The sequence below is a fragment of the Notolepis coatsorum genome (genome assembly GCF_963971535.1).
Source record: "Notolepis coatsorum genome assembly, chromosome: 7".
In the NCBI taxonomy this organism is placed as follows: Eukaryota; Metazoa; Chordata; class Actinopteri; order Aulopiformes; family Paralepididae; genus Notolepis; species Notolepis coatsorum.
The window spans coordinates 28,277,985-28,290,451 of record NC_140171.1 but is presented as its reverse complement, the minus strand read 5'-3'; the positions used below and the strand labels follow the sequence as shown (position 1 = coordinate 28,290,451).

Here is a 12,467-nt window from a genome sequence, read left to right as displayed (position 1 = left end):
ATCTGGACAGCTGACTTCAACCCGTCTCCCTGACATCTGGACAACTGACCTCAACCCGTCTCCCTGACATCTGGACAGCTGACTTCAACCCGTCCCTCCCTGACATCTGGACAGCTGACCTCAACCCGTCTCACTGACATCTGGACAGCTGACTTCAACCCGTCTCCCTGACATCTGGACAGCTGACCTCAACCCGTCTCACTGACATCTGGACAGCTGACTTCAACCCGTCTCCCTGACATCTGGACAGCTGACTTCAACCCGTCTCCCTGACATCTGGACAGCTGACCAGGCTCAACCTGTCTCCCTGACATCTGGACAGCTGACCTCAACTTCTCCCTGACATCTGGACAGCTGACCAGGCTCAACCCGTCTCACTGACATCTGAACAGCTGACCTCAACCCGTCTCCCTGACATCTGGACAACTGACCTCAACCCGTCTCCTGACATCTGGACAGCTGACTTCAACCCGTCTCCCTGACATCTGGACAGCTGACCTCAACCCGTCTCCCTGACATCTGGACAACTGACCTCAACCCGTCTCCCTGACATCTGGACAGCTGACTTCAACCCGTCTCCCTGACATCTGGACAGCTGACTTCAACCCGTCTCCCTGACATCTGGACAGCTGACCTCAACCCGTCTCCCTGACATCTGGACAGCTGACCAGGCTCAACCCGTCTCCCTGACATCTGAACAGCTGACCTCAACTCGTCTCCCTGACATCTGGACAACTGACCTCAACCCGTCTCCCTGACATCTGGACAGCTGACCGAGTCAACCCGTCTCCCTGACATCTGGACAGCTGTCCTCGACCCGTCTCCCTGACATCTGGACAGCTGACCTCAACCCGTCTCCCTGACATCTGGACAGCTGACTTCAACCCGTCTCCCTGACATCTGGACAGCTGACCTCAACCCGTCTCCCTGACATCTGGACAGCTGACCTCAACCCGTCTCCCTGACAGCTGTCCTCACTCACAGCTGTATTCATGCCATTTCCAGCCACTTCACCGGCCTCCTGTGAACCCAGCGGGGCAACGGACATCTCACTTCCCAAAACATCAAAACAGTCCTTTGGTCTGAGCTGCTGTACCAAGGGCCAGACATTCCACACTTCTCTGGGATGTGGGCGTACAGAGATAGCCCCCCCCCCCCCCTCTCCTTCTTGTCCACCCCCACCCCCTCCCCTCTTCCCTGCTACAGCAGTGAACACTTAGATCTCATCCTGGTCCAAATAAACAGAAGCCCAGTGGTCCTGGGGCTGAAGTTAGTACAGGTAGCTGAAGGTAAACACGAGTTAAAGGTATGGTCCCCCTGGAGTACAGGCTCAATCACAGGTACAGATGATGGATAGATTATCGCCATTGTGAGCGGTAATGGAGTGAAAGGTCTGCCAAACAGCTTCTATAACAAATATGTATGAAAGTGAACGGCTTTTACGTAAAGGCCACCCATGAAAAAATTAACTATAGTCAAACTATAATATACTTTAATACAGTGTTTCTTTCCCACATGCACCATTATGCTAAATAAATAATGTAGTGAGTGACTATATAAATATAGCATTCCTATGGTCAAATACTTTTATAATATTAAAAAAGATATACTATGGTCCATCACTAGAAATATAGCATTCTGTGATAAAACAAACACTTGTATAATATTCCACAACAGAAAGATATATACTGTGGAGTCACTACATGCATTTCCGTGGTTAATCTCTATGATAGATGTGTATGAAACAATTAACGGGAATAGCCTACTATAGGTTTTACTTAGTTATTTTCATATGGTCAAATGTAGACAAATATGAACATTCAGATAAAAAATTTGGCAAAGGGGTACGTCTTAAATATCACAACTGGCCACAACTGGCCACAACTGTGGTGGTCCTTCTTTTGTTGTTATTCCCTCTGGCTATTTAGGGGGAACATTATACAGAACACACAAAGGTCAGAAAAAATTCTAAACCCCTAAAGGAAACTGAGACTAGGCATTTGAGGAGCCTATAGCATAGAAGGACAATGTTACTGTCTCATCGTATCTACACTGTACAGTATCTTAGCCTAAACTACGATGACAGGAACACTATATAGGCGATATAGCCTATGCGCATGGTCATCACTGCCACGTAATGAAGTTGTAATGCCAGTGGCAGCAGCACTGTGAGACAGTATAGTTTGAAACAAAGAAACAAGTTGATTTTGAGAGCTATGCACTGATTCACGCTGTGTAGGTTGTTATGGCGATCTTAAAAACGGCACAACTGCAGACACAATCAAAATAAAACTGTCAAATAAAGCAAAGAAAAACAACAATTCCCATTGTCCCAGTATAATGGCTGTTAAATAACCTAATACCTATTAACATAAGATATAATCTGACTGAAATATTACTTGGGGACACATTTAGTATTAATCGTATTATTGTCTGGTTTCGATGGGTTCATGGTGACATGATCCGCGACTAAAATGTAATGAGCTACATTTGTTTACAATTGCTATACTGACAAGTCGGCCAAGTCAGCTGTTTATTAGCGCACTAATAATGTTTAATGTAGCAGTTCCCCTAGATATAATTTCTATGATGGACAGCATTTCGTTACGCTATTTATTTTATCATGGCCGCAAATCAAGCGTATAATAAGTCCAACTGGCGACAGTTACCTGACTCCGATAGTCTTCAGTTTTAAAACCTCAGAATGCTCCGCTTTTCCTTTGTATTTTCCTTCCAGCCGGCTTTGTATTTATGTGCGCCTTGAAACCAGCAGCAGCCAGTTTTCATAGAGCCGCTGCCTCCACATTAATAAATATGAGGGGCAAGTGACGTCGATAGACCAGCCCTCCACTGTGAGCTAAGCTCACCAACATCTTCTGCACATGTAAGCCTACAAAGGCAGAGGCAGAGATAACCGTATGTATATTTCTCTCCCCCACCCCCTTCTATAATGTACAGTCCCCTCCCCATCATATACTCTGTCAGGATCTATGGGTAACAGTACTGTATATTTGAATATCGTATATGTCACAAATGTAACAGTACTAAATACCTGTATGTCATGTATGTCCCTATGCCATAAATGTCATGTTGTTGTGTGTCATAAATGTCACTATGAATTGAAAATGGGGGACCCTGATGTAAACAAGACAAATGTCTTTCTCTGGTCTGCATCCCCTTAACAATTGTGTGTATTGAGCCGTATTGTATTGTACCCATTCTGCAATCTGTTAAATAAAGTTTTCATTCATTCATTCATTCATTCATTCATTCATTCATTCATTCATTCATTCATTCATTCATTCATTCATTCAGCATTTTAACAGCACAGATTTGTCAGTTACCATATAACCATGAGGGGAAAACATGGTTCATGCTGGAGACGCATGCTGCTGAGATAAACTATACAGGCTAAACCATAGGCCTATAGGCCTATATGGAAATATCATATCAAATCCTTGCATATCTTCCTGTACATTTTCCATTTACTGTATGTTTTACTGTGTATTTTTGGACTGTATATTTTAGAATGTATATATCTTTGACTGTGTATTCTTATTTTGGACTACCTAAATGTTTATTGTGAGTGATCTGTGGTGCTGAATTTCCCTCTGGATTAATAAAGTATTTATCACACAGTGTGTAGGTTATTTAACAGCCTTTGTCCACACTTAACTATTGGGCAGTCTCAAAACAGAGGCCTTTCTCAAGCTATGACAGCATGACTGCAGGAGCCAGATGGCACAGATGGAAAAGAAAACAACACGTGTCCTGTTATTAATTACAAATACTCCTTCAAGAAAATAGGTAATCAAAAATGTAACTGAAACACAGGTAGCCTAGCTATTTTGAACAAACAGAAAGACAATACTTGACAAACTAAATCCTATACCCAACTCATGTGTAGTTAGAAAATGAATGACAAAACTGAGAATTAGCAACGTCAAGTCAAGTCAAGAGTTTTATTTGTCACGGCATACAAGTATACAATGAAATGCAGGTGGTCTTGCCCGCGACGATGTGCAATACAGTGGTACAACATATAATAGAATCCAATAAAAAACAACATTGTGCAATAAACAGGTAACAGGTAACATGGTGTGACATCTCGGTATCTGTACATAGTTATTTACAGAGCATATAGGACATGCTAGGTAGCTTTAGTAGTGCAATACACTGTTCCTGTTGTTATACTAGTTTAAAGTGGCCTTTCCTCTTGGCCATAAGTGTGCGTGTGTGCGGCATGAGTGTGTGCCCGCTCTTGTTAAAGTGTTAAAGTGGCTGCTAGTGTGTGAGCGTGCACAGCGTGCGTGTCGTGTGTGTGAACGTGTCAACTATCCTGCTAACCAAATAGTTTCTGTATTGGCATGATCATGATATAGTTGTCTGGTGTAATAAGCACTCTGGTCTCAACATGTTTTACAGGTTCAATCAGATGCTACCAGCGTGTGTTACATTCTATGATTTTAGGTCATAGGTAGCCTAAGGGAGAACCATCTTTGGCACCAGTCTAGTTTCTAAATAAATATATCATTCCATTTGGGCTGTGGGGTAATGTCTGAAGGAGTCAACGGAAGGCTTCTTTTCCTCTGCAAAAGTATGCAATTGGTCCATCTTGATATTTGTCTAGTCTAGTGCAGGGGTTCCCAAAGTGGGGGTCGCGACCCGGGTCGCCAGCCACCGCGGGGGGGTCGCCAGATGATTACAAAAATTTAAATAATTTTTTTTTCTTTTTTAGTGCACTGAACTTAGAAGCAGGCCAGTGTTTCTAGTTGCAGCAGCGCAATAGTTAGATAACCTAGATGGGGAACAACCAGGAGATCACTGCAACTCACACAAGTTGGAGAACTATCTCTCTCTCTCTCTCTCTCTTGCTCTCACACACACACAAAGGGAGCCGCATGTGATTGGTGGAGGCGGGACCCTTACAAAAAACAAAAAATCCATCAAAATCAGTGTTGTTGCTAATCATTGACACATGCTAGCCTGTAATAACCCCCCCCCAGAAAAATCTACTTTGCATTTGATATATTGCAAATATATGCCATCACACACACTGGCATTTAAAGGGTTAGAATTATAAAATGAATGTGTGGTGTTATGATCAGGGCTGAAGTTGAATAAAAGATTGTATTTTTTTCAATCTGACATTACAAAAAAACAGAAAATCCATCAAAATCAGTGTTGTTGCTAATCATATATGCTAGCCTGTTTTTTAACAATTTGTGATGCCATCACAAACACTGGCATTTAAAGGGTACACATTTTAAAAATCCTGCACCAGAATGCAGGAAATGAAGTCTTTGTAACAAAACATTTCCTGGTGGGGGACCCCCTGACCCCCTGCTTAAAAAGTGGCCTGACTGGGGCTATATTTTGCACAAAATTTCCTGGCCTGAATGATTTCCCCAGTCCGGCCCTGGTTAAAAGTCTCCAATGCGTATTAGTGTGTGTGTGTTTGAACGTTTGCATGTTTCAACCATACATTTCCATTTATATAAAAAAAATAAAAAAAAATCTTTACCTCCTATAATAGTGGGGGTCGCGGCTCTCTGACACCGTTATTTGGGGGTCGCAGCCTGAAAAGTTTGGGTGAAATCCTCTTTCAGTGCCTCTGTGCCTGTTCTTCTTCTTCTTCTTTATTTTTTTCCGGCAGTGTAAACGCAACATGGCGTATTACTGCCCTCCTCAGTTCTATACTACGCCCACAATTGAGAAAAACTTAAATACGCATAGGCCTACAAAAAGAAATATATAATAATAATAAATAAAATAACATTATATCCTCTTGTACAACTCTGCCTCGTGCAGAAATGTCAGCACTGCCTCTGTGATCAGCTGGTGGTTCTCATTATTCAGGCCAAAGAAAGATTTTAGAGAGAAAGAAGAAACTCCCAATTCTGATAACCTTTTATAAAAGATCGCTATCGCTCCTAGACCCATATCCGCCACGTTGATTTTGACCCGAGGCTGCAGAGAGAAATAGTGCCTCCCCTTGGTCCCCTTTTCCCACTCAGCCTGCCACTCAGCCTCAACTTCTTTCTTAATCTTCTCTCTGAGTTCAACTCTTCCCATTGAAATGCTTATCTCTTCTTCCCTTCCCAGGCTCTGTTTGGCAAGGGAATCAGCTGTCTCATTTCCCTCAATCCCAGCATGCCCAGGAACCCAGCAAAACTCCACTGAACAGCCTGCCTTCTCAATCCTATATAAAACTACCATACTTTTCGGACTATAAACCGCGGCTTCCCCCCCCCCATTTTTCTACCCTGCGGCTTATATAACGGTGCTGCTAATCTTTGGATTTTTACAGCTAACTGGGCGCACTTACTCAGCTCTGTGACCGTCAGATCAGACTCCTAAATCTGCTGCAGCAGTGCACGCCTTGCCCCTCCTCCTCCCCCTCACGTCAACAAACCATTAAGGCAAGAGTCTAGCTCAGGACTCCTCTTTCAACATGCTGCCTACCTACTGTACCCGGCGCTGCTAACTGGCTATCGTTATGAGAGCTAACGTTGCTACCTACTGTACCCGGCGCTGCTAACTGGCTAACGTTATGAGAGCTAAAGTTGCTACCTACTGTACCTGGAGCTGCAAACTGGGAGCTGCTAACTGGCTAACGTTATGAGAGCAAACGTTGCTACCTACTGTACCCGGCGCTGCTAACTGGCTAACGTTATGAGAGCTAACGTTGCTACTTACTGTACCCGGAGCTGCTAACTGGTTAACGTTATGAGAGCTAACGTTGCTACCTACTGTACCAGGAGCTGCTAACTGGCTAATGTTATGAGAGCTAACGTTGCTACCTACTGTACCCGGAGCTGCTAACTGGCTAACGTTATGAGAGCTAACGTTGCTAATGAGAGATTTGGGGTGCTTTTTCAATGTACGTGATGTATAGATTGGGGGGAGAGGATCACAGCTAAAACGGTGAGAAATGTGCATGGAAGACGGTGATAGAACGGTGACCAGTGGATTGAATACACTGCCAGCGAGGGTGTTTGTTGACATTCCTTGTAAGAACATCTGAGATTAGAGTGTACTGTAGGCCCAGAGCAGGAGGGAGAGAGGTTCATCTTAATGAAAGTTTAATGGTGTTAAAGGTCATTAACGCAGTTGTCATGACAACACGTCGCATGACAACCAGAAGGCGGGGCCGTCGTTGCGACGACGAACATCTATGAGTCGAACGGTGTTTCCGGGTGTAAGGCAGACTAGAATCGGACCAAGAGCGAGTAGGACTAGAATCTGACCAAGAGCGAGTAGGACTGAGATCACACAGACACTCTCTCCTCTCATTGAGAGAGAGGGGGGGGGGGGGGGGATGCCACATCACCAGTAGCTTCGGCTACCACGAGGATGGTCTCGGCTAACGAACAGGCCTGACCACTATTGGACTGAATAACAAAAGGACGATAGACGAACACACCGAAAGATCATTAGAATAGACTCTTCAAGGACGATACAATTTGATAACATCTGACAACATCTGATTATGAGGTTCTGTTTATAGCAATAAAACAACACTTTTCCTCATAAGGTATCTCACAGTGTCGAAGTGTCGAATTCTTACGGAGGTGGAGAATTATTATGGTTTATGGATTGCACTAACGGGGGAGATAAGGATCTTATCTGCCAGTATCTGAGACGTCAGGACCATTAAAATGACACAACGCAGAGGAATTGGATGGAGGGCCAAACAGACGAAGACGTGATACTGGCCAGTTTGATCAGGATCTTACAGTTGGTGCCGTGACCCGGATTTGCAAGAGATTAAAACAACGGGAACAGTTGGTTGTTGATGACAGCCGGATTTGCAAGAGATAAGAACAACGGATAAAGACTTTTTCAATAATGGGGCGACAGTGGACAACAGTCATCAATGTGTGGGAGAATCATGATCGAAGCAAGGCCGGCCAGCCCTGGGAGCGAGCGTCGAGTCGAGCGGTCATGAGGCGGACCAGCGCTGTAGGAGAAACAGCGCTCCGGAGAAAGATGTGAGTTCACTGTGCACACGGTTGTTTTGATCTTTTAAGCCAAATAAAAACGAACAGATAGTGATCCGTAAATAAGAAGCGACAGAGAAGCCAGCTGTAATAATATGAGCAGAGAGCCATGGTGTTTTGAGAAACCAAGATGTTTTCCTCGCAAGAGGCGGGAACGCGGGACTGTGAGTCGGGAGAATCTACCTACGTTTTTCAGACCTACCGTCATTTGGCATTCAGTCTATTTTTGACCTGTTCAGTACTTGCATGTTAGTAGATCATCTATTGTCATGTGACCTGCAGACATCATTATGACCTGTTTGGCCGACGAGACTCTAAGGAAGTTGTTTTGTTGTTAGGCCTTGAAAAAGGAGGGCAACGTTAGTTTGTTTGAGAGATGGCCGCAAAAGGGGCCACGAGGAGGATGATACAAGATGGCCGTGAGCCACGAGGAGATAACAGATAAAGAACCAGGAAGTGACAAAACACCATAGAGGTTGAGTAGGTCGCCACCTAGTGGCGGAGGGGGGGTAGTGCTGGGGAGTTTTCATTACCCATAGGGGACTATTTAGATATAGGCCTGTACTACCATCTAGTGGCGGAGTGGGGGAGTGATTCAATAGTGAATCTAATGAGCACAGAGAGTGGATTATTATTATAATAATAATATTAGATATAGAGTTTAATTATACAATGGATTAAATAAGAATTGCACAGAAAGATGGTGCAGTTATTTGAATGGGTTAATTATGGAATAAAGAGGGAAGTCCAGTGGGGCCTTCTCACACCTAATAGATAGGCAGGGTCTTCAGAAGACACGTCACCAGAAGAACTGGCGCGCGCTGGGGGTCAAACTGGGATGAAGAGTTGCACGGAGTGGGTATCGGAAACTGCAAGTGTCACGCCGGAAGACAACAAACAGGGAACCGCCCTGTAAGATGGATAATAGGTGTGGAGAAGGTGGTAGACTAATAGCAAAACAAGGGAAGTCGAATGTACAGACGACTGCCGGTGTTGTGTTTCTGCTTTCAAGGGGGGAATGACACCGACAGCAATGGAGATGACTAGGAGACAGACCGGAGGAGGAGGAAGCCGCAGGGGCCAGGCACCGCAGCCTGGTACACAGATCCACGACGAGAGAGAGGAGATGGCGGCGGTGGAGGAGCAGATGTGGAGAGGACAGCCAGAGACACTGAGCAGTAGCAGACCAGGGGGGACATTTTTGCCTAGGGGACCGCGCCCTGGGAGGGGGACCAGCTCAGGAAAGGAGCCGTCACTGAAAGGGGCCCTTGCCCTAGAAGACGGGACCGGCCCAAGATGGGAGGTGTACTGTAAGAGAGGGAAGGGAGCGCTCTGATTTGGACGTGGGGTACCTAATAGGGGGGCCGAAGGGTTTTAGGTGTGTCGTCTGAAAAGTTGCAATCTGTGTTTTTCTCTGTCTCTCTCTCTTTCTCTCCTCCATGACCGTTGTTTATCCTTTCTGGTTTGGGTGTGATGCGGGTAATGGGAAACAAAAGGAAAACAGCAGACGGCGGGGCCCTAATTGTTATGAGTCTATTTTTGTGTATAATTAATTGAAAAACCAAGTTGAGCGAGTAGGACTGAGATCACACAGACACTCTCTCCTCTCATTGAGAGAGAGGGGGGGGGGGGGGAATGCCACATCACCAGTAGCTTCGGCTACCACGAGGATGGTCTCGGCTAACGAACAGGCCTGACCACTATTGGACTGAATAACAAAAGGACGATAGACAAACACACCGAAAGATCATTAGAATACTCTTCAAGGACGATACAATTTGATAACATCTGACAACATCTGATTATGAGGTTCTGTTTATAGCAATAAAACAACACTTTTCCTCATAAGGTATCTCACTGTGTCGAAGTGTTGAATTCTTACGGAGGTGGAGAATTATTATGGTTTATGGATTGCACTAACGGGGGAGATAAGGATCTTATCTGCCAGTATCTGAGACGTCAGGACCATTAAAATGACACAACGCAGAGGAATTGGATGGAGGGCCAAACAGACGAAGACGTGATACTGGCCAGTTTGATCAGGATCTTACACTACCTACTGTACCCGGTGCTGCTAACTGGCTAATGTTATGAGAGCTAACGTTGCTACCTACTGTACCCGGAGCTGCTAACTGGCTAACGTTATGAGAGCTAACGTTGCTACCTACTGTACCCGGAGCTGCTAACTGGCTAATGTTATGAGAGCTAACGTTGCTACCTACTGTACCCGGAGCTGCTAACTGGCTAACGTTATGAGAGCTAACGTTGCTACCTACTGTACCCGGAGCTGCAAACTGGCTATCGTTCCTGTTTAAACAAATTTTTATAAATGGGAGCTTCCTCAAACAGCCATCTCTTTCCCGACAATCCCCTCTGTGCACGAACCCTTACATATGGTAATTAAACATTAAAACACCTGTGGCTTATAGTCCAGTGCGGCTTATATATGTACACATTCAATTTAGCTGCTGCGGCTTATATTCAGGTGCGGCTTATAGTGCGAAAAGTAAGGTAATATTATTTCCTGAATGAGATCAGGGCGAGCTTTAGACCTACCTGCTCAAATCCATCAGTGCAGCAGCCGAGTCAGAACTGTTTTTTTATACCATATTATTTATATCATTCAAATGTAACATGTTCCGTTGTGATGTCACAGTATGATGTCATAATAGAACATTCTAGAACATTTGTGATGTCACAGTATGATGTCATAATAGAACATTCTAGAATATCTTTGATGTCACAGTATGATGTCATAATAGAAGCCTCTGGCATGCGTGCCCAGGGGCGGACCTAGCACATTTGGCGCCCTAGGCGAGATTCACCACTGCGCCTGTAATTTTTTTTATGGCTTTTGCCTCTTCATAGTTCTCTAACGTTAGTCTTTCTTTCCTCCCATGATCAATTCTATAAACACTTGACCGATACCCATCAATGCACAGCGCTCTAGCATGTTCTGACTGTGAACACCTAAAGCTGAGGCTCAGACCGACCGACCGTTTTAGATTTTTGGCTCATTTCCCCTTATGTTAGAATTTTTTTTATGTAAAAATAATGGTTGCAGATATAGAGGGGGGCGCCAAAACTGCACAGATAAAAAAAAAAAAAAAAAAAAATGTTTTTGGCGCCCCCCTCTGGGTGGCGCTCTAGGCGACCGCCTATATCGCCTGTAGGAAGGTCCGCCCCTGTGCGTGCCAATAGCATTAGCCACGCTTCTAGGTGTGTTTTCTTTTGGAAAGAATGATAAAAAAAAATTAAAAGAAAATAAATATTTATAATGCAGTCGACTACGGTTTGTAAACAACCCCAACAGCACGACACAGACAGGTAGTTCAGAGTTAGCCAAAACCGAAGGGCGTATTTATTTTCACCAAACAGAAATGTGCAACCACAATGTTTATCCTCTTGAGGGGAATGTCTGCAGCACTGCCCTTAGCAGAGTTTACTCTGCGGCTCTGCAGCTTTATGCTATCCCACTCGCGGGGAAAATAGAAACGGAGAATGTCATTAGTTCCAAAACGTAGAAAATAACAGGCAGTCCAGTAACAAAACAATCAACAATTCCTCAGTGTTTGAGGAAACACACAGGCAGAGTCCAGTAACAAAACAATCAACAATTCTTCAGTGTTTGAGGAAACACACAGGCAGAGTCCAGTAACAAAACAATCAACAAATCTTCAGTGTTTGAGGAAACACACAAAAAACAGACGAAGGCAGTGAGTCCAGGGCAAAAACGAGGATATCAATTCATAGAAAAATAGTCTTCCAAAAGACTCACCAGAAGCAAGGTCGAAGTGGGAAAACGCGGCACGGGTCCACGGAGGCAGAGAGAGAACACAGCAACAACCTCCAAGGGCACACTGGAGGAACACGAGAGGGAACAGCAGTAGAGTACGTGGTGACAAAACGACCCGACACAGAAATGATCAGCAAACCCAGTATAAGAGTGCTCCCGCCGAGCTGATTGGAAACTCCTCTCAGGTGCGTGATGGTAATTGGCACTGAGAAGCGCGCAGTACTGGACCAGCCCTCACACTACGGCTCCTTTCGATCGATTAGTCGACTATTCGACTAATAGGGGTCAGCCCTAGTCTGTAGTAGGCAACTTCGGAGAAATGAGCATGAGTGAGTTTACCTGCCCAGCAGAAATAGAGGCAGCTTTGCATAATTTGTCAAGCCCATGCACATGCAACAAAGATTGTTGTGTATTGGCTCACTGGTACTGTATGTGTTACAGGTACCAGGATATGGCACCTGATAGCAGAGATATATTTAACCTATGAAACAGGTTGTAGTTAGTCATTTGACAAAGGAAGGCGCAGACATGGAGTCCTCCCCGGTTGTATATTTCAACAACGTTTATTTATTCAACAGAATAATCAATCAATCATCATCATCATTGTATCATCATTCAGTTCAATGAGTTACATTACTTTAATACATTCAATTATAATTCCATTCTTG

The 12,467-nt window shown here is 44.5% G+C and overlaps 1 protein-coding gene across 1 annotated transcript in view; it reads right to left on the bottom strand.

Annotated features, from left to right (window-relative positions):
• Positions 1–2,767, bottom strand: part of smox (spermine oxidase) — a 37,737-nt gene extending 34,970 nt beyond the window's left edge. The window contains exon 1 of the mRNA XM_084318489.1: positions 2,670–2,767. The gene's annotated coding sequence lies outside the window, so the exon portion shown is untranslated. The remainder of the gene's footprint in view (positions 1–2,669) is intronic.
• Positions 2,768–12,467: the final 9,700 nt, after the last annotated feature.